This window comes from Spodoptera frugiperda, chromosome 13 (assembly GCF_023101765.2).
Source record: "Spodoptera frugiperda isolate SF20-4 chromosome 13, AGI-APGP_CSIRO_Sfru_2.0, whole genome shotgun sequence".
In the NCBI taxonomy this organism is placed as follows: Eukaryota; Metazoa; Arthropoda; class Insecta; order Lepidoptera; family Noctuidae; genus Spodoptera; species Spodoptera frugiperda.
The window spans coordinates 3,137,231-3,164,891 of NC_064224.1; the positions used below are offsets into that span (position 1 = coordinate 3,137,231).

At 35.7% G+C, this 27,661-nt stretch overlaps 1 protein-coding gene across 2 annotated transcripts in view; it reads left to right on the plus strand.

Annotated features, from left to right (window-relative positions):
- Positions 1-6,540: 6,540 nt before the first annotated feature.
- Positions 6,541-27,661, plus strand: part of LOC118270366 (cGMP-specific 3',5'-cyclic phosphodiesterase) — a 127,295-nt gene continuing 106,174 nt past the window's right edge. For both annotated transcript variants that reach the window (XM_050697848.1, XM_050697849.1), the window contains exon 1: positions 6,541-6,771. The gene's annotated coding sequence lies outside the window, so the exon portion shown is untranslated. The remainder of the gene's footprint in view (positions 6,772-27,661) is intronic.

The following is a 27,661-nucleotide window of genomic DNA, read 5'->3' on the forward strand; positions in this document are numbered from 1 at the left end:
CTGTGAAACTATGTAACTGATACTAAGCTATGTAGTTGTGCGAGGATCGAGGAAGATGCGCAGCTCAAATACGATGTATCAATAGTAGACAAGCCATCCATAGCACACATCTTTCCATATAAAAAACATAGCTTAGCCGAATCCGTTTCCACCAGTGCTATGCTATGTGTACCAATGAATATGATTCGTGAAAGCCAAACCATATCCATAGCAACGTAGGATAGCACATCTCAGTACTATGCTATGTGTACCAATGAATATGATTGGTGGAAGCCAAACGCATCCATAGCAACGTAGGATAGCACATATAGAAAAAACAACCTAAAAGAAATATATTTTTCCTTTGAAATCTTTAAAAACATGATGAACTTGTTGAAAGGCAGGAACTTGAACTGAAAGGCAAAACATAACATATCATTTCTGAAAAGGCTGAAACATATTATTTAATATTTATGCATTCCTAATACCAAACACCGGGCATAACTTTAGATTTTGAAATAGGATTATCGACAAACAGCACCCTAACATTACTTTATTTTTGACCCGGGAACCAAACCTTCCTAAGCAACCGTCCACTCAATCAATAAATAACAATTGACTAAATACTACAAATAGAAGTCCAATTAAAAGTTTTGGGTTCTCAAATAGACATAATGATGTATCCACTGTCGGTAGAATCGTTCCTAGTATTCCAGCGTTTCATTAACTATACACTGTTGGAATTTGCTATTAATGTCTTATCATAGACGGCTGATTGAGGGGTCAATGTTCTTCGTAGACCAAACCTTTGTACTTACTAGCCTAGATTAGTAATTTGCAATCTTATTGATTAAGATATAGGTTTGATTTTCCATTGCCTATAATTGCATAAAAATAATCGTATAATAGTTTATTTATTTATTTATTACACCATGGAAGACTTACAGCTATATAAAAACTTAACAAAAGAGAGATAAAATCCAACTTTTGTGATAGAAAAATTAAGAAGTGTAGTCGACTTGTATGTCATACAATTTTAGCTGCGGACTACCTAACGGGTTTACCGGGACTCTGGTTCAAAAGGCAGGAGTAGGAACCGGGTGGTTTTTAGTCAGTAAGAGTCTGACACTCCCTCTCACCTCGCCCAGAGCGAGAGAAGTAATTGGATGATTTTCGCACCTCAAAAAAAAAATGTCATACAATTTTGACATTAGTTTTACCTAATGACATACATAACGTCTCGTCTTATAAAGGGTTATAATCCCCAGAGGGGTAGGCAGAGATACACATACATATACATTTAAAAAAACACATATAGATCGTTGAAAATAATTTGAAACTCAATTCTAGGTCTCTACTACATGTCAGTCTATGTCATGTTAATCGATATCAGATTTTCGATTCGTGTGTACGGTTGTTTTCAGTCTATCTACGCTATCATCACGCCTATATTCTATAGCTGCTAGCACTTAGATAAAGATAATGGAACCACCATAAGCCAATTCTGACATACTTCTTTCACTCCATCAATCTCCTCATATTCCAAAGAAAAATACAATAGCAAAGTGCTGAAACCGATCACAATAGCAGAGGTACCTTGCACTGGTCTGAACGTAAAATTCGATGAAATTCTTCACTTGTTTTATCTGCCATACGATTGTGAACTTTATGTCCGTGTCGGAGAATATATTACCGCGGACCATTGAACAGGGGACATTGGTTTACGAGCACTTTTATTTAGCCGGATAGATTGGTTTACGTTATGTGTACCACGCTTCTTTAAATTAGCTGCGAATTTTATTTTATGTAGGTGACATGTTTTTTTTTTTGTATTTTATATTATAAGCCGGGAAAGAAGCCGACGGGTCATCTGGTAGTAAGCAATCGCCGACGCTCATGGACACTCGAAACACAAGAGGCATTATAAGTGCGTTGCCGGCCTTTTGGGGGTTAGGAATTTAAGGGTTGTTGGGGAATCACACAATGAAACACAACGTAAGTTATTTCACATCGGTTTTCTGTGAGGCCGTGTTATTACTCCGTTCGAACCAGCCCATTCGTGCCGAAGCATGGCTCTCCCACACTTGAATGTAGGAGGAAAGTACCTATGTCTCCAAAATTGTAATCAGTAAATCAATCAAGAATTAGAATAAATAATAATATAAAACATCTTCGTAACCTATTTAAACCAAACAAAATTCCTATAAACAAGTCGAGAATATTTAATATCACAAAGATATTTAATTTTAATCGTCTCTCTTCACATCAAAAGGTCAAAATGTTCAATGAAATAAGCAAACACTGAATACATAATAAATTCACATAATCTACATAATAATCAAAAGACAAAAATCATTTATTCAAATTTCGCTGAAAATCACCATTTTTGAGCGTCACCGTCGATGTCTTCGCTTTTCCTTTTTCATTCATTATTAACATTTTAACGCAATTCTTTTATGTAATCTTTTACGTAGGAATGTAGACTGAGCTTCATGTCAAGTTCGATTTTTAGGTCGTGTGATCTTTGTGTTTAAAGGTTAGGTTAGTTTTTGATACCCTCGGCAATAACTCCGTTTCTGGATCAAATTAAAAATATTTTTCTTGCGTCATTTTCATTTCTTAACTTGTAATTTTATCGTAACTTTAGCGTCTTGTGACGTCTGCTTATGGGGCCCAGTGGGCGGCTGATGCCTGATCCGGAGCTGCAGACTACCTAGCGGGTTACCGGGGCTCTCACTCAAAAAGCAGGAGTAGGAACGGGGTGGTTTTTAGTCAGTAAGAGTCTGACGCTCCCTCTCGTTTCGCACAAGACGGGATTATTCCCTTAAAATAAAAGGATGACTTGAAACTAGTCGAGTTTCTCGTTAAACATCTACGTGACAACATAATAATGAACATTTTCAGTTATTAAATGGCCAAGTTTTAGTATTTCCTTTCTTTCAGTTTCAGAATACCTTCACAAACTTGGTAAAGGGTACTGTGTGGTAAAATAGTACCTATTTGTTTGAGGTCACAGGTTCGATAGCCGAGGATAAACAACACATTCTGTTTGGATAGGAAACTTGGTTCACCACAGAATTTGTGTTCAAAGGAACTTGTCTTCCTTGAGGTAACACTTTTAAAGAAAGTGCTTGTAAATAGAGGCTATTTGTTTTGCCTTTTGACTACAGGTTTTGTGGGTCTAATGGTAGAATGATTTTTTCTTATATCGTTACGCCTTTAATCCCAGATTGGGTTGGCAGAGGTTCACATTATGGCAAGTAATGCCACTGTACAATGTACATCCAAATTTCACATTTTATGTTGTACGCGGTATGACGTGTTGTTGGTGAAATGTTCTTTATTTTTTTCTACAAGTGGAAGTTGGAGTTAAGCTCCATGTAGATAACTAGCTTCTGCCAGCGATTTCGTCCGCGTTCCCGTGGGATAAGAAGTATCCTATCACCGTGTCTGTATACATAATTTCATCACAATCCGTTCAGTACTTTCAGCGTTATTGACGGACAAACATCCAAACAAACAACCTTTAACATTTATAATATAAGTGTGATTCTCGATGGTGAAATGAGTTATGAATTAAAGGCTATGAAATTAATATTTTCTATTTATCACAAAAATATGTCTCCTACAATTCCAGCAAGCTATGGTTCAAAGCTAGCCCTTATAGCCCGGTAATGCACTTGTGATCCCTCTGATAATACTCATTACAGTGTTGATGAGAAAATAAACATTTAACACGATTATAAAACGCAATCCAACAAGGTACCAGCCAACAATATAATTTAAAAACTTGCCAGTGATAACAGTGACGTCACACCCGTTCCCTAAGGCATAGTGTCAGGACGCAGAATATAATGACTTTGCAAAAGTTTCCCCTATATCAACTATGTATCACTTATTTTACCCATGAGATTTGCAGAGATGAGATTGGCGACGGAAAAATAATTTTGCCGAGGTATACCCCTCAGGAGATGAAGGTGGTATTAAGGTAACAACAGTGTAAGGAATTTTCTCACATACCTACGTAGAAACTTGTTTTCAACTTAATCTTGTATGATGAGAAAGAAAATTCCGTGAGAAAACATTACATTACTATATTATTAGGTACTTATATGACAAAGAAGGTTGTGGTTGCAGTTTTACTGGTTAGAGTACACATAGACGAAGGCAATAGATAGACCAAAATCTTCATCATTTAATCTTTCTGTACACAAAAACTAGCATCACAATATTCTTTAAAACATAATAATAATGTATTAGGATGTTTATACGAAAAGTAAAATCTTAGGACATTGAAAATTTTAAGTGGATAATGGTAAGTAGATAAGAATTGGGTATCTCAATTTTTTTATGGGATGCGTCGATAAACGAGCGGATGGATCATCTGATGGTAAGTAATTGGCACCGCCCATGGACACCCGAAACAATAGAGGCGTAATGAGTGCGTTGCCGGGTTTTTGGGGGTGAGGAATTTAAGGCTTGTTAGGGAATCGATTAAACATAATGCAAACGTTGTTCCACGTCGGTTTTCTGTGAGGCCGTAGTATCACTCTGATCGAGCCGTCACATTTATGTCGAAGCATAAAATCGATGAAGACTAAAGAAACACATAAGAAAAAGAAGACTGGTCACAGACACACCATACAGGAGGAACTAAAACTAAATGGCAGAAAATACGGAAGGCTATAGGACTAAAAACAAACGAAGAGAACATAACAAAATTATTGTGTCTGCCATAAATCTAAGGAAATAAGGGAGGGATAATGGCTGCCATTGTTTGGGTGTACGGGATAAATGGTACAAAAACATACTGCTATTGCATACCTAGTGGAAACATTATGGGTTTTTTGGGGAGGTAAATCATTCAAGGACTTCTCCTGCTTTGACTGAGGCTAGAGGGAGTGTCAGACTCTTACTGACTAAAAACCACCCTGTTCCTTTTCCGACTTTTCGAGCCGGAGCCCCGGTAAAAAAAAAGTGGAAACATTTTGGCTTTTTGAGGGGGAAAATCATTCAATAACTTCTCCCGTCTTGGCGGAGACGAGAGGGAGTGTCAGATTCTTACACACTACAAAGCACTCCGTTTCTACTCCTGCTTTTCGAGCCGAACCCCTGATAAACCCGCTACGTAGTCCACAAATTTGGCTGGTAAAGATTTATCTGCTTTTTTATGAGAAGAGGGCAAACGAGCAGACGAGTCACCTAATGGTAAGCGATCAGCGCCACCTATGCACACACGCAATACCAGCGGAGTCACAGGTGCATTGAACAAGTAACATTGATACATGTTCAACTAACTTGGGCTTGGGTAATAAGTGAAGCCATTAGCGTTTTTAAACAAATAAGTTTATGATTGTAGGTCATAGATTTGATCTAGATCTCGAACTGCAATGTTTCGGGTTTGAAATTTTATATTATGAAAAACTAAACGAGTCAATTAACTCATGCAAAGGACAAGACATACAGACAGACAGGCAGACGAACCCTAACTGAAAATAGCGACAACATTCGGTATAAATAGACAAAAACTAGTATTCACTATAGCAGAATGTTCTCAATATAGAAAATGGCACGCAGCGGTGCCTTGGAATGTAATATTAAGGAGTTTTCTTGAAAATAATCACATAAAGCTAATTGTTTCATGAATGTAACATTCTTTTGAGTCTGATCAAAAACGGTGGGTGTTAGAAGACGGCAAAGATTAAGATGCAGAGGGGCAAGATGTTTGTTTTTAAAGGAACTTCGAAGAATTATGTAATGACAATGACAAAAGGAAAAATATTGAAACTGATTGCAATGATGGCATGATACTGATTTTTGAGTAGCCATGACATCACTTGAGGATTTTTACCTAGGATTATTTTTGGGGGCTTTCTAGAAGTGCCATGAATTTTATTTTAAAGGAGACCTTTTAGTAATTATTATCAAGTGACATACTTGTATAATTAATTTATTCGATTTTGTTTCCGTAGCTAACCACAATATAGAGGAAAAAAATATTTAATCTTATGTAGATAACCACACAGGAATTTAGAAACAGGAAAAAATAAATTCATATTTAATTCAAATTATAATAGTGACGCAGTATAGTAATAATATAATTAATGTGATTACATTCAACATCCACTTAAGAGCATTAAAAGTGCGAGCACGTTCCAGTCACGTTTACCATAATTGCTGATACATCTTCAGCATACGACGCACTTGTGCGTGTCTTACAATCATAATCTTCGATGACAAGATAAACAGATTATGTGTAAGTCTTCAGATCATCAATCAAGTAATCATTGATAGCACCCACTCAAGGACACTACAATGCTATCGCAGAGAGCAATCACCTACTTGTTTCCCATACTCATCGCTGGAATTAACAAAACAAATAAAATCTGTCCTTTGAATACGTAGAAAAGTGTGTGATGTGTAATGTTGATTCGCTGACCACCAAGGTCTTTCAGCAGTTATCACATCTGCATTATCTAGTCTGTGCGGTGTGGTAGCGCGGCGCGTGTGCCTGGGCGGGCGGGGCGCGCGGGGACCGGGCTCTATTGGCCCAGCTCACCTCGGAGCCTTCAGTCTGGCGCGGGACGCGACACCGAGCGCACGTCGCCCGTCCACACACCTCTCACGTCCAAACCGCGTGTTGAAAATAAAGATTGCTAAATTAAATTGCTAGTGTAAACCTATTTGGTGGGTAGTGTTTTGTTCCCTGCCCAGTGACGTCACAGACGAGGGCTTAAGTTCGAAGGCGATTGTATCCAAATGTTCGACGGCTAAACAGTATTTTCAGTAGAAGTAAGTAGACGGATCGTAGATGTTATTATATGATTGGTAGTGCTTATTGACTGTTGCTTTTAGGTAGTTGGCTTCTTCGATGAGTAGAGCCAAGTATTTTATGTCAGCTGGAGGAGTGACGCTGGAGGAATTGAGGTTTATGTGAAGAATATTGAACTGTCTACCGAAATATTGATCTGTTGTTTATTTACTTGCACTTCCAAAATTGGATAATACGTAACACGTTTGAAAATCCTCAATATATAACAGTCTACCACTAAAATTACTGTGATTACAATTTGGAGTTTTGGTCGCTTCGTTAATTACACAAAGAGCGGCCTAAGCAAAGACCAAACCGCTGTAAATCTCTTTGACAAATATGAAAGAATGTCGTTTATTTTGAGCCCTTACTTCTACACTGTAGTAGAGACAATAGGAACATTAGTGGCCACTGACGATAACAATAGTAGTGATACGTTATTTGCTAAGGGTCAGCCAGGAGTCTTACCTCTTTAGACAGTTATTAGGTGATCATCAAACTGCCGAAAATTTCCTTTGTTACTTTCCCTTTAGCCCATTGATAATGTCGTTGTATCATCATCCATGATCAGCTCCAATATGTGATCCAAATCACAGCTGAGACCGCTAAAATGTCAATGATTGTAAATGAAATTCCGAATCCAATAAGCATTGAGTGATTGCTTGAAATTGCCTACCTTAACATTCTTTTGTTACCAAAACATTGATTTATTGGGTGGGTTTAACATAATTTCCATTCATTTCTCTCTGACAATATCCTCGAATGAGATGAAAATTGAAGTTGTTTGGCAAATAAATAATGGGAAGTAGAAATCGTTTATCAGAGTTAAGAAAGAGAGATATATTTTAGTGAGATGTATAAGCTTTGATATCATTTATTTAAGTTAAGATTTAAATCTTCTAAAGCAGGGTTGAAGGCTGAAACCACTCGGATGAATTATGACAAATTGTTGGTCCAACGTTTACCAAGGATCACAATAACCAACTCTAGTTGACCCTTGTCACGCCGGGGTGACAGTCACGAGAACTGTTTTTATTTTCCCTCTATTTTCCAAATGAAGGTACCGCAAATATTCGGATGACGGTCTTATATCATTTTGCTCCAAAAACATTGTTCTAAAGTTTGTTTAAATTATTAATACATAGAATGGAGTTTAGCGCAATTATCGCCCTTAACCTTGAATTATTTTCCTTTAAAATTGAGTATGATATTAGCACATAGAGTGTCTATATTTCCATGACAGTGATGTGTGAACTGTATCTAAGTGGTTGGCTCAAAGGCAAGTAAACGTGTTGGTTAGATCGCTGAGCGTAAATACATAGTGACCACAATGACCAATTTCCTTTAGTTGACTCATACTACTTGCGGCTTCGCTAGTAACCGACACCTTATGTTTTTCTTTACAATTGTCATCTGTAGCGTTTTGTGTTGTGTGACCTGGTTTCTTTTTGTTCTTTGGAATGCAGTTTTTGTTATCTGAATTCGTTTCTTGGGATTTTGTTGGTCCAATTTTTGCATTAACTACCTCAAGGATATCTAAGGTTTTTTCCATAGCAGAGAAAACATTTCATACTTCTTGTCATTTTGTGTCACTAAAACTTGTGAAAAGCCATTATAATAATTACACACACACACACAACGTCACGCCTTTTATCCCTGAAGGGGTAGGCAGAGGTGCACATTACGGCACGTAATGCCGCTATACAATGTACACCCACTTTTCACCATTTGTGTTATAAGTCCCATGTAATAGGGGGTGAGCCTATTGCCATATCCTGGACACGATTCCAGACTCCGTGCTACAACCGAGAAATTTTCGAAAATTCGAAAAAAGCCCAGTAATACTTTGCCCGACCCGGGAATCGAACCCGAGACCCCTTGTTCGGCAGTCGCACTTGCGACCACTCGACCAACGAGGCAGTCGATATAATAATTACCTAACCACTAAACAATAAAATAACCCAGTTTCCCGCACTGTCCCGTTATGGAATTCCCTATCGTTTATGTAACAGCTATTACAGTCAAATGTCACGTACACCACTACACACGCACTAAAAATCCCTCGATTCCAATTTATCCTGATGTGACAACATACTTGTTTTACTGTAGGCACTATTTGCTTTTACTTCTGTACCTATTTATTGAATAACGTTAGACTAAGTAACGACTATGATCATTATTTTGGTTTTCTAGAGTTCTATTTTATTTGTATTTAAACTCACGATACTGCTACTATTTAACTGCACGGTTAACGCTGTGGCTGGCCGTGCAACGGGTAGTGGGTTCGATACCCGCACAGTGTAACTCTGTATGGTCCACAAATTATTGCTTCGGGTCTGGTTTTTTCTTCTGTGTCGTGGGAGCGTTTATAAACATACAATTTTACAAACACAGACCCAAAATATCAATTTGTGGATCATACAGAGTTATACCGTGCGGTGACAGTAAGCAATTGACACTGCCCATGGACACCCTCAAATTCTGCTCTGTTTTTTGGAAGAGGAGCAAAGAGCTACTGGTAACCTCACTCACACGGCGAAATACAATCAAAATTTAGTTTTATTTTTTTTATTTTTATATCATCACGCCTTTAATCCCCTAAGGAGTAGACAGAGGTGCACATTATGGCATGTAATGCCACTGTACAATGTACACCCACTTTTCACCATTTGTGTTATAAGTCCCATGTAATAGGGGGTGAGCCTATTGCCATAATTTAGTTTTACTCCAAAAACTACTTAACTAAGGTATATTCTATTCCCCCTCCTACTTTTATCCTACACCACTTTTCCATAGACATGGTCAACATGTCTATCCTCAACATATCAGCATGGATATCCTGAATTGATTACAGGGGAACGTTATAATTGGATATCATAACAATATCGTTACTGTATGCAAATCGAGTTATGGCTTCATGTTTTCATGTTAAGTTAGTAAATGCTTGTTCAATAATAATATGTTTGGCTGTTTGTTGGTTTTGTATTTGTGATTAGGTGTATGGGGTAATAATATGCCTAAATAATCGTAGGTGTCCAAACTTTGGAATATTGATAACTATGATATTTGATCCCTAAATGTACTGGTTTCTATAACGTAATGATTGCATCAAATATGTGAATCTGGCTCAACCAATGGTTTTAAAGCAATGTTCAAAGCGCATAATACCGCATCCTAGGCACAATTCCGGACACTGTGCCACTACTGAGAAATTTTCGAAAATTCGAAATAAGGCCAGCAATTCTTCGCCTAATCCGAGAATCAAGCCCAATTCCTTTCCCGCTAGTCGCACTTGCAACCACTCGGCCAACGAGACACTAATATCCAATCTATACAGTCCATAGAGACTAGTTCAACACATTACATGTTTGAATAAAACGCAAATGAGTTCTCAGCTCGTAATCAAGTAGATATCTCCATAATTACAGTAATAAACTTGTAATAAAACTTGTAATAATGTCCGTATTATTCATTTATTCATAAACGTGTCAGTACTTTTTATTTCTATTTCATGGAGACTTGTTGCCGCTTAATTATATGCAGAATTAAAGGTTATATTATTTTATTTATTTCTAGTCCTATGGTGGCATAATAAGCTTAAGGTTGTTTGGATAGAGACCAATGAAAGTAGCGCTGAAGTTCTGCGATACTATAAACACTATTGTCCCGAAAAAAGAAATAATAATTTAATGATCTCCGAATTCCCTAAATACTACTAGTACCTAAATCATCTGATGTCACTGGTATATGGTCGCCCAAGGAGCGCACTAATTGCTTACCATTTGGTAATGTATGCATGCGTGTTTGCGGGCCTATGCCATAAAATATGTGATATTCGGATTCAATTAAATACCTAAAGGCAAATGGATCGTAATCACATAATTGGTGAAAAGTGTGTGGGACTTTTTATTTAATATACAATCATGTGCCTCTCTTCCTCCATTCGGGGATTCTAACGTGACGTCACGATTTATCACACAATAATTAAAACAGCACTAAACTTTACTTCAACATCCTAACTGACTACTATATGAGCTAATGTACCAATATCCCTACAAGCTAAATATCTGTCAATTTACAAGGAATGTACCGGTCATGGAGACACGTCACGCGATGAGGAAAACTCCGAGCCATTGAATTGTTTCCTCATTAACAATCGTATTCAATGAAATCATAAGTTCTCGATAAACTTGGAAACAAGTTCCATTGTGTTTTGAAAGAGTATACAGATAGAGTGTGGGAGAGCCATGCTTCGGCACGAATAGGCCGGCTCGACTGAAGTGATACCACGGCCTCACAGAAAACCGGCGTGAAACAACGCTTGTGTTGTGAGAGAGGTTACTGGAGACCCAATTACCCCCGTCCCCAATTTTCCCAATCCCCAATTCTTCAACAATCGTCTCATGATATTTCACATCGATGTATTGTCGAAAGTATTTCTTTTTATAAGAAAAGAAAAAATACGTGTCTAAGGTTTTCAAATACCTAATTGAAACAGACAGACATATCTATTACCCTATTAGTGAAAAGTGAGTTTTTTTTTCAAACTCAAATTATTTATTGCGTTTAAGTGTACATTTGGATAATATATAATTAGGGGCATTTGTCTCAACATGAAACCCGGTTAGGGTACGGCAACAATATTACATTGTAGGTATTTACGTATATAGGCACATCTACTTACTTAAAACAAGTCAAGACGTTATTGTAAACAATTCCACAATTATTGGTTTCGTGGTTTCAAACAATTTTTGTAATAAATTCATTTATAAGGAAGACGCCAAACGTCGATCCATTAGATTTTCTTCGTCACAGCAAATTGAGTTTATTACAGAATTTGTATTATTATGGGATACTAGCAAACCCGGCGAACTCCATTTCTCTTGAATTTTTCCTAAATTTTCTTTGTTATAAACCTCACGGAGCCCGAAACCTTCCCAACGAATGCAAAACCTTGGAAATCGGTTCGTGCGTCCTGGAGTTATAGCGTTAAGAAGCAAAACCCGACATTTTATATATAACTGTAAGAGTCAATTTCCCAATGTAAAAGAATTAGGGTGACTGGCAAATTAGGGTGATTGTAAATCTTGCCATCATACCTACTGTTTACAAACTACCACTCTGCTAAGAGTGTAACAACTAAGCACAAGAAAAAAATTAAACCCATGATTCTACTCTATACTTGACCTCAAAAGCGATTATATAATACGTTTTTACTTTGAATTCTTTCCTTGAGAACATAAATCATGTCGCGAAAAGTTTTGAGATAGAAGTTTTATTATTGTAAAAGTGAATTGTTGGTCGTTTGTGGCGTTTCTCGCGATATTTTCTAAAGAATATCACCTTTTGTGTTCACGAGAAATGTTGAATGGGCTCCGGTGTAGCTGGTGGTTAGGTAATATGGTTTGTGTCTCCAGAGATTGTTTCTGATTTTTAAAGGAAAATTGAGGTTGGTTTTCAAAGTATTTCTTTTGCACTTATTTATGTATCAAAGTTCTAATGTATCTCTAGTCAAATTATAGGATAATGTAAAATAATCAATACTTTATAAGGAAGTTTTTTATGTGTTACTATAGTATTCAATAGTAAATCTTTTAAAAATAAGTTATTTATTTATTTCACATATTCAATTTACGGATCGTAGGTCCACTGCGACAAAGTAACCAATTAAACTAAACTTCCATACCTACATGAAAATGTATACATATACTTATAAAAATATAATTTATAAAACTCACTACCTCTACTACCTCTCAAATACCTCCAAAACAAGTTTTACCTACTTCATTAGAGTCAAAACTAAAACCTACACAGTTAAAAGAAACAGCGACACAACAACTAAATCAATCAATATTAACATCTACTATAAAATAATAAGAGTGTAAAATATTTGTCAACAAAGTGCCGCATCCAATACTATCTTGCTAAGATCTTCAAGATTTGGAGTCTAGGTACATCTCATTGGGTGATAAAACAACTGATAACGTACTGATACTGTGACCTTGTTCGAATAGAATTGATACTAGATTTCAGATACAAAGAGGATGAATGAAACAAATCATTTTCTTAAAAAATATATTGATATAGAAAATGCAACTTTGGCTACAGTACCCTTAGTATGTAAAGTAATTCTGAAGAAGGCGTTCTGATTGGTTGGTTTATTTGAGCCGGCCAATCAAAGCGCCGAACTCGCTTTCGTTTCGATTATTTTAAACGTAAACTCAAACTAAAGGTACTAAACAAAGGATTAATAGATAGCACAAAAAATAATAATCAAATACAAATCCTCTACCAACGATCACTTAACTAAACAAATACTTTTTTAAATAAAATATAGGCGACCATGCATGAAAAGACTGATGACTGTTGATGAAGCGAAAGAAGTATGTAAGATTCGTAGCAACAGGCGTTTTGTCTCTGCCTACCCTCATGGGAGACAGGCGTAATGTTATGTATGTATGTATGTATAAAATATAGACGAAGCCGCAGTCAAAACTTAGTGACCATAAACTCTGCTCCTCAAGCCATAACTCATTCCTCTCCGTTGCCTCCTAGTAGTCGGGGAGAGATAAGCGAAAGATAAAGGCAAGGCTTTCCTTCAGGATTACTTCAGGAAAGTCGATGGTGATATATTACAGGGAAAATCTGACAAATAGGAAATTTATGAAAAGCTACTATTTTGGTTTTTTAAGTTGGTTTTTTATTGTTGGTATTTACAGACCAATATGAAACTAAGATTTCTGGTTAATGAAATTCAGGGACTAATATGCACGATTGGTGCGGTGGCTAGACAACCAGCTGCCGCGCAACGTGTAGCGGGTTCGATGTCCGTACGAAGCAGCCCTTTTTGGATTTCATTTGTATGTGACATTAATGGCGTTATTAGAGTTTATTCTCTTATGTCTTAAGGCAATACAATGAAACCACTAAATAAAAAAGTTAAGTCATCTAAGTAAAATCAGCACAAACATAAACATTGCAACTAGTAATAAATCCTTGTTGAAAAATGTAAATGGATGCTAAATATACAAAAATATTCCCTAAGTAAGAGATGTAGATGTTACATCTTTCTAACAATGGTCACAACTACACATATTTACACCGTTCTTTGTATCAGCCAACAAAATATTGATTTATTTCCTTATCCCTCAACAAGGAAGTCCATATCTTCGGATATAATCTCTAAGATACTGTCAACAGAGACATTTCAGTTTTCCATCGATAACACTCGATTTTATAGACTTAGCGTAATATTATCACACCTGTAAATCCCCCGAGAGGTAGGCAGTTGACACAATCATTTTAATACCATTTTTTTTATCAGTTATAATTGATGAACATAATTATTGCCATGTATTGTAATGGACACATCCTTGCTTAATGTCAATTTTCAAAAAAGCCCCTGTAATACTTTGCCTTTGTTAAGGGGAGGAAATCATCCAATGTCTCCTGCTTTGGGTGAGGCGTGAGGGAGCATCAGACTCTTAGTGACTCTCGACTTAGTGAAACCTCGTTCCTACTCCTGTTCTTCGAGACGGAGAACCGGAAACCGGTAACACCTTAGATTGTACGCAGAAGAAAAGATCCTGGTTTATAGAAGTTGCAGAAGTTTGGGAGGCTGTGCCATGGCCTCTGTGGTAGGCTTGTCCCAAAAAAAGACATAGTAGCATAAAAATAAATCCTTTAAGTAAATTATGGCAAATCTAGGTAAAGCAATTTTATGATTGTGTTGATAATCCTGATTGAAAAGGTGAAGAGATAATTATAATGATTATTTATCGGTCGTTAATCCAAATGTAGGCTCCGATTGGGCATTGTGGTAGTCTGACTGATAGTTCTATCTGACAGAGGCTACCGCATTTAGGTATTGATAAACCTCTACTGGACACTGATAAAGTATTTGAGTTAATCCTTGCGATGTGAAATGTTATAGGCTTTAAATGTAATCAATACGACTATGTAGTGTTTAGCACTAATCAAGGTATTACTGTCAACAAATTCGTTGAATGAGAAATTAAATTGTAAAATATAAACGTTTTGCTGAATTTGACATACTCCTTTTCAATCAATGTTAAACTTAATTATAATGTTTCTCGGCTTACTAAAAAGAGGCTACGTAGGAAGCTAGGAACATTGCCTCTGCCTACCCCTATGGTAGACAGGCGTGAGGTTATGTATGTATGTGGAAAGCTGACTCATAACAATAAGGTCGGTCACACCAATGCAGGTGGACTGATGATTGATAGCTCAACAAACAAACGTTCATGAACTCGAAACTTTTGTTGTACTTTGTTTTCAGTGGACTGTTTCAAAACTAGATAATAATATATCTAATATCATGATTCTTTGTGAGTGCATCTACTAGTTCAACGACCCCTTAATTCTATTTAAACTTTGATGAAGTTTCAAAGGTGGAGTTTAGTTTCAACGAATCTGTTTTTAATATTAATAATATAATTGTGATGTTCAACTAAGTACTCGTAGTTTTGGATGAAAATAATAAATTCTCAGAGTTAGATGTGGATTTTGGGAATGTTTTTCGGCAGCTGCTAATTTAATTTTAATATTTGCTCTTGAATTAATGCTGTGATCAAATTGGCACTCTACAACATGAATGTTGAAACTGATTTCATTTGTTGTGAATTCTGCATACTTGATATATTAAATTCTAGCAACTTCAAATCCTGCATTAATCTTGAGTAGTAATTCTAAATTTTACCATTATTGAAAACAAAATGTACAGCTTACATACAGCTATACAGATCTCAATTTTTGTATTCATAATTCCAAAACATCCAAACACAACAGAAATATTTTTAATACAAATCATAACTACAAAAATGAACAGCATTTTAACCAACGAAACAATTCGCATCACTGACAAAAAGCATCAAAATCTAATCAAGATCACTATCAGAGATAACCTGGAGATAGCCAATGATGCAGCAGAGTGGGAGAGGGGGGGTGAGAATGAAGTTGCGTGTGCAAATACAAATACAAACGACACAATCATGTATGTTTATACAGCATACACAAGGCACCACACAAAGCTATACATAACCAGTTTGAAATGACCCTCGAACGTGAAGAAAGAGCATTCAAAGACAGACCATGATATATTGGCTTTGCATGGCTCAACGTGTAGCCACATAAATATAATTATGTATGTCCATGTGTCGCACGTTGTGTTGACTGAAGATAAGCCGAAAGACTATTATTTACATGTAAATGAAGTAGCTGTTTGTTTTGTTGGTAAAAGAGACGTAATCGTTATGATTATTATCATCGACTATGTTCTGGGTTACATTCCTTGGTTGGGTCAGTAGCTAATGAACAATCTTTCTTTATACACAAAATAAATAAATGTTTATTGACAAAAACTACACATAACTTTTTATATAGCACTCGAGTTACAGGAAAATTTAAAAAGAAAAAAGCAAATGACAATTCTTTGCATTCGATTTGAGATCGGAAACCAAAATTGTCTCTTTGATTTGATGATCAAAAGTTTAGTTCTGAACAAAATACAAAAAATAAAAATAAAAAGGAATCAATCCAACCCTTTTTAATAAAAAGAAAATAAAAACGCAACTTAAACCGATATAAACGATTTAAAAGAGAACGTCTAGGAATTAGACTAAGACATGGAGCAAGACAATAATTAATTGTGAACTATGGATGTCACATAAGTGGGTCATCTCATAGCGCCGGCTTCTGAACTGGATGAGATATACTGACACACTTTACTACAACAACTTATAAGTGGGTTATTGTTGAAGATTAACTTACTCATATGGACATTGTTATGCAAAAACGTGACATTCTATATGAAGTCTAATTAAAAGTACACGTTGTTTTCCGTTCTATTATGCATCGGTTAAATGCTGAAATGGAAATAACAGAATAATTTGCCATATTGTTTGGAATTTGTGGAGTATCTGTTCAATTTACTTGTTTGTATAATCCCAATACTTGAATCTCCAATTCTCAATATCTAACCCCGAAAATACTTTTTTTTTAGGGGGGGAAAGTCATCCAATGACTTCTCGCGCCTTGGGCGAGGCGAAAGGGAGTGACAGACTCTTACTGACTAAAAACCACCCCGTTCCTGCTTTTTGAGCCAGAGCCCCGGTAAAGCCGCTAGGTAGTTCGCAGGTCAACCCCGAAAAGACTGGCATGGTCATTTTAACTCCACTGGTGTTTTTAGTGGGCGTCATCCGGCAACGCCGTTTGCTTACTGTTAGGCAATCCTTCTGTTAGTTTGCCGTCTAAAATAATTTAGTCTATTTTTCTAGCTCTATACGACATCAGCATGAATAAAATATTACTATTAAGTGACAAAGAGGTATAAAAGTCATAATAATTCTTAGTCATTCATGGACTGGAATGTCTTAGATAAAAGCGTTGACATAATGTGAGGAATATGAGAGTCTTCCTTATAATCCTGTTGGATTTACTGCTTGATGGGATTTTGTTTTATGACGCACTCCGTTCTGTAGGCTATCGGTTTCCGCTTCGATGATTCCATCAATATTTAAAAAGAAATTTTGTGAGATTCTCAAAGCGAATATTTTATACATCGCATTATCTCACACGCTTCATGATTCTGGAGAAGAGATTGGCGCGGTGGCTGGGCAACTAACTGCCGTGCAATGTGAACTGCACGGTTGGTGCGAAGCCTGGGCAACCTGTAGCTAGTTGTGTACAACGTGTAGCGGGTTCGATTCCCGCACGGAGCAACTCTTTGTGTGATCCACAAATTTTTGTTTCGGGTCTGGGTGTCTTGTGTATGTGAAATTGTATGTTTGCGTATACAGGAGAAAATCCACCTTAGATGGAGCAAAGCTTTACAAAAAAAAAAAAATTAATATTTCATCCTTGCTGATTCCCAAAGAAACATTTTTGTATACTCAAGAGTTTTATTTTTATCACAATACTTTAACCGGCTAATTATGAATATGACAATAAAACTCACATTATAAGAACGACAAAGAACTTAAAATTAATGACATTAAAATAACTTCTTAAGAATCAATGTAACAATTTGTCTCTCCATCAAGACACTGGAACACTTAATCAGAAAGCTAATTTCTTCCGGCAGATGGCGTTAAATCCATCTGAGCGCTCTCGGAAATTACTGCAAAGAATACTTTGCGTAATGAAGTATAAAAAGTAGTGACAATGAAAGTGCAATTACTTCTGTTACATTAAGTACGATTGAAATGATTTAAGTTTTTTTTTTTTAAGGTAAAATGGGTTTGTGACTTAGATTGATGAGATTAGGCAAAAAGTTTATATCCGTATAGTTAAGGAGATCAAATTTGTAAGATTAGGATTTAAGACAACGCCGTTTCCCTCTGTTTTCGGAGGTTTAAGACGTCCGCTTCTCATGCATGAGGGTGCGTGTTTAAATCCTACCAACGACAAGTACTAATATGACTTTATTTAGAAACGGTGAAGGAAAACATCATGAGAAAATCTGGACTACTCATTTCTAACTATAAGCTTAGAATCACCAAACTGCTTTTAATGCTCAAACCTGCTCCGGCTGAGAAGAGGCCTTTGGTCAGAAGTTGCCATTTATGGTTTTTAGAACACACACGAATAGAGTAGGAATAGTGACAAGTTTACTGTCACCTGGGTCTTAGCAAGATTATATTAACGCCAAGAAATAAGATTAAATAACCAACAAGTAAAGAAGTTCTTGCATCATAAACTATAAGATATAGGTATAGGAAAAGCTGAGGTTTTTTCATTATGAATTTTATTATAACAGACACAATGTAAACTAGACAGTGAACTTAGTGCAGGAAATTAGAAAACTTCTTCTTGCGGACAAGTTTAAACAAGCATACTATACTGGCCCCACGTGTTGCTGTTTAATATTCTGTCCGTGACTTGGTTAAACAAATACTTTATACCGCATTATGTTTAGAAAAGAAACAATGGAGAAAATTACTGTTATTGGTTGAATTGGATCAAAATGGGTGTCGATAAACATTTCTTAGCACCTTAGTACTGGTAGATTACTTTCCAAAATTTTGTAATATCTGATAAATGGTATTAATTTTATTTCAAATGCTAATAAACAAGTGACATGTACAGGTTATAAATTAAGTAGTATTAAACATGTTTTACCTATAAGTAAAACATGTTCTGTTTAATATTACTGATGAACAAACCACAAGAATCATTTAAATTAATTTATTAGACAAATACTATTATTGTTTTTAAAGATAAATTACATAAAGAAAATAAAACCATTAAATAATGACATGATTATATTTTAAACAAAAAGTTATGAAACTTGATAAAATTAATGTTTTTGTTCGTATTCCGAGTATAATTCATTCATTCATTAAACTACATTCCAATTGTGGCTTTTTGTGTGTCAACAAATGTTTTTTTGTCGCTGTTATCAATTAGTTGTCAGTAGTATCAGTTCGGTTTTGATTGATTATTCTAATGATTTATTGAATGATCTTCCATTAATGTCAAATTTAACATATCACTATGATTAGTTGGTAGTATTCCATACTACATTATTATCCACAATATTTCTGATAAATATAAAAAAATATATAATAAATATATGAATTTGTAAGAATAGCACACTAATATGTAGAAAAGTAAAGAATAGTAACTTGTCGGTATTGTCACAAAGGCACTTTAGTTATCTATTAACATTGTTGTAAGTAAACAATTAGAGTGGTCCTAGAATGGAGCCCTAAGGTATCCTTATCTTTATTCTAGCTCTTTCAAGACTTTAATCCTTAAATGACAGTATAAATCTATTTTCAAATCAAGACACGGAGTGATACTAAAATGTACAATATTTTCAATCAACAATGACACTATAGAACAACGTAACAACATAGCAAACAGTATCAAAAGCCTAACCCAAATCTCGTATGTATAAAAATAATTTCCTTAAATCCTAAAATCCTTAGACACGTAAGTACGTAGCGTGATCAAGAACACGGAAACCCATCTGTCAAGTACAATAAGAACCGTGTCAATCAAACAATGGTTGTAATGAAAACCTTTATCTAATCTCAAGTGGTTTTGTACAAAACCGACGTAAACACTTGAAGAAATATAAAGCGATACTGTCTCTATGAGACCATAGTTTATAATGTTGTATTTAGATAAAATTTAATGTGGTACAACATTGCAGGTTTCATACATTGTCGAGGTTTACTCCACAGGGTATTCCATTTTGTATTACATTAAACTGACTTACCCCGACATTACGCCTTTTATCCCCAAAGGGGTGGGCACAGGTGTACATTACGGCATGTAATGCCGCTATACAATGTACACCAACTTTTCACCATTTGTGTTAAAAGTCCCATGTAATAGGGGGTGATTATATTGCCATATACTGGGTACAATTCCAGACTCCATGCTACTACTGAGAAATTTTCGAAAATTCAAAAAAAAACCCAGTAATACTTTGTCCTATCCGGGAATCGAACCCAAGACTTCTTTTCTGGCAGTCGCACTTACGACCACTCGACCAATGAGGCAGTCTCTTATCCCAAGTTATCAAAACCTTAACCTGAGATAAATACTACCGTTTTTAATTTGCCTAACATATAATTATTATCTTCTACTAAATAACTAAAAAGGAATTAAATAATGTGCTTTGTCCATTTAATGGAACAACCTTTTATTTATTTCATGTCCGATACTTTTAGCTTATCCAGAATATATAATATCATAGAAATCAAAGCAGTCAGCTGGAAAAAGGGACGCGAGCTCAAAGGTTAAAGAACCGATTTTAAAAACGCAAAGGATTACATTTTTATTTGCAATTTTTCCTTTTGAGTTGTAAAAGACAGACAAGACACAAAGACGTCTTGAATTATTTGTGTAAGACCAAGGAAGGTTTAAAAGGTCAAAAAAGGGGATTTTGAGGCGGTTCGAAGTTTGCCGGCTCAGCTAGTACTTACCTATGTATATAAATTAATCGGTAATTTTTTTACACACGCAAAGGATTACATACATAATTATTTAGGGTGGCAGTATCGGAAAGATAGCCTAGTTCAGTGTCTTTAATCTGGTGGTGTTCTAAATCAAATCATTTTTATTATATTTTTTTAATTTTTACTTGCTAAAACAGTGTTTGGAATGAAATGTTTGATCCAACACGTTTGTCCTCGCGGAAGTATTCCAACCCTTCAATAACTCGATCAGAACTTTTTATACCCAACCTTTGTCAACCCGATCATCAAGTCCCCAGGGCTTCATAAACTCATAGATTAAGTAGGGCCATGAAAATCGTTCGCTGGTCAAGCTCCAAGTTTTAAATGGCAATGTGTTGTCAGATTAATGGGTTAAAGTTGTGGGATTCATCGCTGAGGGCTATCAACTGGTCGTTACGCAGAAATGGGGCGACTCCAGTGTGATGCCGCGTCTGTATAATTTAATCTTTGGGATTACAAAGATGTATGTTGTATGTTGATGAAATTTTGTTGTTCATTTGAAAATTATGGAGATCTTTGTAATTGTAATTTATTCCTACGAGTGTTGCTCGTAATAAGATGAAAAAAAAAAAACAATTTCGTAACAAATATTGTCCTGTCCTTTGTTTGTCCAATTTGTATGTGTAGTAATTTCTAAAATTGACTTTGATATTTAGACAGTTTCGGTTGATGTGAAAATGAGATTTAGTCCTTGATTCTGGTGTAATAAAAACCCAAATTAGAATCTAGATGAAACCAATGTTGGTAAAAAAGCAGAGGAGATAAAAGTAGATGAGAAAATAATCACAGTTGCAATAAAAATATACTATCATAAATTATAGGAAAAGATAGTCAAAGAGGCATTGGAAGTTATAATATAAAATTGAGAGATAGAACTTCGGAACTTTGAGTCACCGTTATTGTATGTAAAATAAAATAGATGTCTAGACAGTTAAACAGATATAATATTATTCATTGAAGCTAACAGAGACATTAAATTAAGTCAAAAGAAATGGCGACCAGACTCACATTGGGATTGTACTAATAAAAAAAAAAAAATCATACAAAATATCGAATTTGTGGTGAAAGATAGAAATGGTCAAACGTAACTTGGTTCCATGGCGCACAATCCAAACATTTTGCTATAAAATGTTTTATACACAGTAATGTTGTTTTTTTTTTGTGTGTTCACGGATCAGCCAACAACGATACCACTTGCTGTCAGCCTGCCACAGGACATACATTGCGTGTACACTGTACAGACGCACTGGATTGGCTAATTCAATTCTGTTGCAGCTCTCCCATTGGTTAATTGGATTTCGTTGCTGCTGTCGCTTTCGTGAGTAGCGCATCTGTCTCGTGCACAATTTCTTTGTTTATATCAAATTGCACTTAATTTCAGATTTAAATTGAAGTAATTTTGTTGTAGATTGAATTTCTTTAATTAAAATTAGTAATTTGAGAGTTGTCTACGTCGTCATTATGAAACTTTTATTTTAATTATAATGTCTGGCTTGTTATTCATATAATTCTATCACATCTCTGCTTGTTACATCATTGTTATCATCATATTAGTTACAATGCGTTCATGTTGAACATCAGCCTACCCAATGACTTTCCGGGGCTGCGGACTACCTAGCGGGTTTTCCGGGGCTCCAGCTTGAAAAGCAGGAGTGGGAACGGAATGGTTTTTTGTCAGTAAGAGTCTGACATTCCCTCTTGCCTCGCCCAAGGCGGGAGAAGTCATTGGATGATTTTGCCCACTAAGTTAACACAAAAATAATTACACACACCACTTAGAATATTCAATCTCTTGATTACGTTAACCAATAATCTCAATCGATGTTCCATTATAAACATTAAATGTTGGCCAAAATTAATTCACAATCAGCACATATGTAAATCTGTCAAAAATTGTCCCTAACCATATAAGGTAACATGCTATACAAGTAGAAACATGTATCAATGTTAATGACACACTTACATCAACAGGCTCATGTAACCTATACGTTACTGAGCCAACTGAGAATATACATACATACATATTAACTATACATATACAATTACACATGTAATAATATACATACATATTAGCTATACATATTATACATGTAATATTGATGTAACCTCATCGTATCAATCTGTCGCTTGTCTGTAAATACGTATTTGATCAGAATAGGGATGGATTTTCAATCAAGTTTCCAATACATGCCTGCACTGACTGTCTCGTTGATCGACTGGTCGTAAGTGCGACTGCCAGGCAAGGGGTCTTTTCGATTCGAAACCCAAGTTGGACAAAGTAACTCTGGGCTTTTTTCGGTTTTTTGGAAATTTCTCAGTAGTAGCACGGAGTCTAGAATTGTGCCCAATATATGGCAATAGGCTCACCCCCTATTACTAGGGACTTATAATACATGGTGAAAAGTGGGTGCACATTGGCATTACGTGCCGTAATTTTCAGGTGCACCTCTGCTTACACCTTATAAAAGGCGTGACGTTGTGTGTGACGTGACGTTTCCAGTACATTTCATTGATGTATTGTCTAAGTTAGGCAGAATCCTTTTCACCAACAAAGCAGACGAAGCCACAGGCACAGCTAGTGTAGACTACTCGTATACATAAATAAATGGTGATGCAACTGCACCTGCTTGCCTTATACAGATCCTTACTTTAAAGGCTGAGTGATTTTTATTGTTGAATGAATGTTTATTACTTTTACTGCTAAAGATTAACTGTAAATTATCGTTATCATAAACGTGTCAATAAATTCTTATGGTTAAAAGTTAAAAGTCGATGTAAAATTCAATTGCTTCCATCATATTAATACATCATAATCTATCTATTCTATACATATAATAAAATCGTAGAAAAATGCTGTCTGTACATTGAAAATAAAAATAAAAAAATAGCAGGGGTTATTGTTATGGCGATGTCGAACCCAAAAACTTAATTAACTTCTTTTTTGTCTGTTTGTCTGTTTGTCTATTTGTCTGTTTGTCTATGCGCGCTAATCTCAGAAACCGCTGATCCGAGTTGGATGCGGTTTTCACGAATATATTGTGGTATGCTTCAATTTTCATTTAGTGTTTGTTTCATGTCAATCGGTTCATAAATAAAAAAGTTATGTCAAATTAAAGAATCACGTCGAACACTATTCTATGCTTATACCATTAATCTCCGCAACTATTTGACGGATTTGGTTGAAATTTGGTACAGATATAATTTAGAACCTTAGAAAGGACATAGGATAGTTTTTATTTCAAAAAGCTGTTCCTATACTCCGTAGATAGATGGCGTTGATCGCGCAATGGTGTCATTACAATTGTTCAGTTCATGTTATTGTTTTAATTCATTGGAAATTTGTTTTTACAAAATAGTAAAAAGCAATGAAAAATACATATAATACAACTTTTAGTACAAAGAAAATGCTCTAACGGAGTATAGATAATTCTATGTCGATCTTTACACGACTTTGGTTCATGTTATTGTTTTAATTCATCGAAAAAAGTAAATAAATAGTAAAAAGGTATGAAAATAATAATATCAATATAATTAAACTTTTAGTACAAAGACAATGCGCGAACGGAGTATAAATAAATAATCCAAGTTGTCTTTATCCTCGATAGATCGAAATAGATCGCGCTATGGTTTCGTTCCATTCATTTGGTTGGGTATCGGCCGAGCGCTTCGGTACTATCGTAGAAAAAATGTATTATCAGTCGTATGATTATTTGTCTGTAGTGGTCCTGCTGTTTCGTATATTCTAAATTGGTTTCGTTGTATTTGTCAATTAATAAGTTTATTTGTTTGGTTTTCCTGGTTTTCTGGTTAAATTATTTAACGTAGGTTTAGTTTGATATCGATTATTAGTAGTTACTGTAGTTCGTTTTTTTAATAAAATTGTAAGTCTAATTTATAAATTAATTAGATTAGATTTAAGTCGTTTCTTTTAAATTATTTAGTTTAAGCTTGGTTATTATAGCATAGAGGATAGGTTGTAATATAATTTCTTTTTTAATCTATATATTAATACGTGATGCAAAAACTTTGGACCGCTTTTTACGAAAATTGCGCGGACGTAGGAGCATAAAATTTGGTACACTTATAGTATATGTGTAGGAGAAGTCCAGAACGCTAATATTTTTCAAAAATAATGCTTATAAAGTACATTAAATCAATAAATAAAACATTACACACACATGCATAGTATCTGATCGTATTTGACAAAACGTCAAAATCGATAGACATTGCGATGATATTGACGTCTCATATGAATAGAGTTTTATAAAAGAGTTTGTTTGAGTTTGAGTTAAATAAAAATTATCCTTGAACGTATGTTAAGTGGTATGGTTGAATTTCAACCACTAGGCACTAGTTGTTATAAATTCGTAATTCGTAGCTTTCTTTAGTTTTAAGTTAGTTTTCATCTTAAGTTCGGAAAAATTATAATATTTCTTTAGTTTAAGTCCGTTTTTAAACTATTTTTTCAATGCCCTAAGTGAGTATAACTACATCTATTAAATTCAAACGCAGAGCTCATTATGTTGATTTTTGAAGAGTTCCCTGGAATATCTTCCACATCTCATTTTTGAAGAGATCCCGCGAGATCGGGAACTATGTGGTTAAAACCAAAAATTTGCCGGAAGTCACTATTCCACGCGAACGAAGTCGCGGGCAAAAGCTATAATATAATAATAATATAATCATTACTCGTGGTCTCGAAACATGTGGTTGTGGCCCAGAGGTTTACAACGCCCGCTTTCCATGCATGAGGGTGCTGGTTGAAAACCTACCAACGGCAAGTACCAATGTGACTTTTTCCGAGTCATATCTACTCTCTAAGACTATTTAGACACCACTGACAAACGGCGAAGAAAAACGTCGTGAGGAAACCTGGGCTTTTAATTTTTTATAAGTTTGAAATCGCCAACCCGCATTGAGTAAGCGTGGTGATCAATCGGAAAACACTCGAAAAAGTCATATTGGTACTAGCCATATTTATGTTACGAACCCGCACTCTCATGCATGAGAAGCGTGAGCCTTAAGCCACCGGGCCATCACGACCTTTTATTATTAGTTATTACATCTTTATAATAAAAGCAACGTCACGCCTTTTATCCCCGAAGGGGTAGGCAGAGGTGCTCATTACGACACATAATGCCGCTATACAATGTACACCCACTTTCACCATTTGTGCTAAAAGTCCCTTGTAATAGGGGGTGAGCCTATTGCCATATACTGGACACAATTCCAGACTCCATGCTAAGTCTTTATAATATAAATATTATAAACATCAATAACATAGCTTCACATCTCAGTGATCAGTCCGTCCGTATCTAGGCGTGAAATCGAATGCAATCGATAGTTGCATACTGATAAGATAGAGGGCGCCACATAATTATAACTGTATGGACTCTTGTTCGGTTTGTTCATTGTATTTACATGTTATCACGCTTATCACATGGTAAATAGTAATATCTAGTCGAGTTACAATGAGCAGGTTTGTTTTGTAGTGTGCTTCAAATTAAGAGGTTTTTGCTAAAAGGGTTTTTTTAATACTTATCTTTCTTGCAGTGTGTTGTGGTCGCGTGTTTGATTGGTCGAGTTATCAAGTTCACTTATTTCATTATTTGATCTTTTCATGTGAGATAGAACACATGACTTTCTAACAGCACGTCACTGCATGACTAGGTCAGGTAAAATATTTTATTTGATAATTTTTATATATCTAAAGCAGACATTTTTTGATCCAGTGCTGTGGACTACCTAGCGGGTTTACCGGGGCTCCGGCTCGAAAAGCAGGAGTAGGAACGGGGTGTTTTTTTAATCAGTAAGAGACTGACACTTCTCACCTCAACCAGGGCGGGAGAAGACATTGGATGATTTTCCTCCCTCAAAAAAAGCAGGGATTTATAAATTGTATCAGATGTACGGTAATACATCTACCACGTATTTCATACATCAACAGGACTTATAACATAACACTAAATACCGTAGTTACATTAAATATGAGCAATGAACGTGGTGGTTATGCACACATAATGTATGTTAATCTTTCAATTAGTAGCTCGGCCAGAGATGCACATTAGCTGCGACCACAACTAAAGCGAGAATACTACAACATACACACGCTTTGTCATCTAATCTCTTGTTGTAATGTGTGGAATCTAGATACTAAGGCTGCTTTTCCAGTAGAGATGTGCTATGCTACGTTTCTGTGGATGCGTTTGGCTTCCACTAATCATATTCGTTGGTACACATAGCTTAGCACTGGTGGAAAGGGTTCAGTTAAGTTGTGTTATTTTTTTATGGAATATGCGTGCTATGGATGTATGCTATTGATGTGTGTTATGGATGTGTGCTATGAATACGTGCTATAAATGCATGATATGCATGCGTGCTATAGATACGTGCTACACATGTGTGCTATGGATGGCTTCCCTACTATCGGTATATCGCATAGTTGAGCTGAGCACCTTCCTCGCATAGCTATTTTGCGGCGGCGCATCTTTCTCACACATCTACATAGCTTAGTATCAGTGGAAACGGTCACATAGTTTCACAGCTTAGCTATTACATCTTCGCAGCATAGCTACATTGCACATCTCTCGTGGAAAGGCACCCTAACTGTTGTGGTACTCAAGTGGTGTAAGATGTGACTGCTATGAATATCTTAGTTCCCTTGCTCAGCCTTGGAGGACAAACGTAATACCGCTGTTTGTTTGTATAATTAGTCAAATAAACATGAATCTCAATTCTAATTCTAACTGAAGAAGGATTATATTTGCTTAAATGCTATGTTTTAATAATTAATCGAGAGATTTATTGAGTGAATCAGTATATTAATTATTTATTAACTGTTTGACGAGGAACTCGACCGTTTTCAAGCCATGCAATGAAATGC